The sequence below is a fragment of the Cupressus sempervirens genome, chromosome 4 (assembly GCF_028749045.1).
Source record: "Cupressus sempervirens isolate cs-2001-9-10 chromosome 4, ASM2874904v1, whole genome shotgun sequence".
Taxonomy (NCBI): Eukaryota; Viridiplantae; Streptophyta; class Pinopsida; order Cupressales; family Cupressaceae; genus Cupressus; species Cupressus sempervirens.
Genome location: NC_143121.1, coordinates 80,784,732 through 80,787,348, shown reverse-complemented (window position 1 = coordinate 80,787,348; position 2,617 = coordinate 80,784,732).

The following is a 2,617-nucleotide window of genomic DNA, read 5'->3' as shown; positions in this document are numbered from 1 at the left end:
TTTATCCATAAATGTATGAAACTCCCCATTCATAAGGCTCATGAATATAGCTAGGGTATTTATAAAACCAAATGGTAGAATGGTGAAATTGTAATGACCATACTATGTTTGAAAAGTGGTCTTATGAATGTCACTTTCTACAATTTGAAATTGATGACATCCAAAATTCAAATCTTGGAAATTAATTGGCCACCTTACAACTGATCAAATAGGTCATTGATTCTAGGGAGTAGATATTGATTCTTAATTTTTACCTTATTAAATTGTCAGTAGTCAATACACAATCTAAGTGACCCATCCTTCTTCTTCACAAAGATCATTGGTGCACCCCAAGGTGAGACACTAGGATGGATATTCCCCTTCTCAAAAAGTTCCTCCAACTAAATCTTGAGTTCATTGAGTTCATATATAGCCATCCTATATGAAGATGTAGAAATGGGATCAGCTCCTAGCACAAGATCTATTTGGAAATCAACTGCCCTAGGTGGTGCCATATCCAGAAACTTGGAAGGAAACACATCCTTAAATTCTTGTAGTATCAGATAGTCATCTAGAGAATGTTACCTCTCATCATCTTCTTCCTTATTACTGATAAATATTGCAAGCAAATATGATCCCTTTCATAGAAATTGTTTAAGTTGCATGATAGAGATCATACAAAGAGACATTGGCCTTTGCACCCCTGAGATTACCATAGGGGTACCACAATCATCAAGACATTCAATCATGTTTTATATGGTGTCCATCTTAGAATTATGTGTGCATATCAAATTCATACCAACTATATCACACTATCCTAACGGGGTAACTTGGAGGTCTGTGATCATGCTCAAGTTTCCAATTTGAATTGGACAATTATTTATATAGGAATTAACTATCACCTTAGCCCTAGATGCCAATTCAACTTCCTAATTATGATTCTTGCTAGCTACCACTAGCTCACAACACTCCACTATAAAAGGAGATACAAAAAAATTGGTAGCTCCAAAATTGAACAAAATAGAAACCTTAATACCCTTGATTATACTTGTAGCCTCAATGACTGTAGCCTAATTCTTAGCCTAGCAGTTAGTAACCACTAAAAATACCCTATGGGATCTACCCATGTCTCTTACTATAGGCTCAGAAGTGGCTCCCCATTGATTACTAGTTGCCAGTCTATGAAGACATTCTTTGGCTATATCTCTTATACCACTGCAAGCATAACATGTTGCATAAGTCTAAACCTAAACTCCCTATGGCCTAGACTATTGTTGCTGACCACCTATCCTATAGGATCCACTATACCCACCATAGGAGGACTTCTATATCTTGGCTAGCTATACATATGGAGCTTGTGGCCTACGATCTTGTCAAGACCCCTAGGACTACTATTTCTTGGGCTTAGAGCCCTAATATCCCTATGTTGACTTTTTCCTATTATCCTATTGTGAATTTTGTTGCACATGTGGGGCCTTAGAGGAGCTCACTGACTAATCCTAGTTACCCTTCCATGAGGGTTTTTGTTGTCCTGCTTGTTGAGAGTAGTTCTAGTTATGGGGCCGATCTCAAGATTCATTTTTGTTATGGAGGTCTTCTACAACTAGTGCTATCTCAACTACCTCCCTGAAGGTGCTCAAAAAAGCTAGTCATACTGAATTCTATAGAGACAAGTTTAGAGCCTTGGTAAATAGATAGATCTATAGCTTCTCATCTTTCATGTACTCAACATAAGGAAGGAGCTCTAGGAACCTGCTCTCATACTATGCTATAGTAAGGCCCCTCTACTAAAGGTCATGGAATTCCTCAAACTAACTCTATCTAAAATGCTTTGAAAGATATTTGTCCCTAAACCTAGCTACAAATGCCTGATAGGTAAGTGTATCTACTATGATTCTACCGATGGCCTCTTCCTACTTCCACCAATTGGAAGCATTATCTCATAGTAAGTGGATGACAAGTGAAACTTCAAATTACTCCTATATGGCCGCAACCTGAAGCACTTCTCTAAGCTTTGCAGTCATGCCTCTACTTGTGTACTATTTTTGGTTTCACTGAAAAAGAGAGGGTTTGACTCTAATCAAACCTATAATCTCATTCCCTATGTCCCAAGATGCTCTCACTACTGGTAGTGGATCAGTCTGATGAACGATGGCTTCTTCTTGGTCACCTTATCCCTTTACCTCTCTAAGTGGGGGCTCTTTCTTATTGTCCTATTATTCACTCTATGTTCCACTATTCCTTTTTGTTTGGGCTATGGAATTACTAGTGGCATCCTCTTCTACACTACCCCAATAAGATTTATAATGGCTATAAAGAGTTCATTAAGATTTTGAGGTTGTTCAGGTAGAGGCTTAACAACTCCATGTCTTGCTCATCTAGAGGCCATGCATGCACCTATCATGCATGTAGCCCTTCGATGACCATTATAGGTAATGTTAGGTATCCTACACACAAGTTTTAGTTTTAATGAGTTAAGCATAATGAGTTAGGCTCTAGTGTTGTAACCAATTTCTCTGGTACTAGAATGACATGCCCTAAATTTATGAGGCAAATCACAACCAATTTTTTTTTTCTTGAAAGGTACAACAAGGGATAATACACATGTATATATGTGTAGAAGATATACTTTAACACA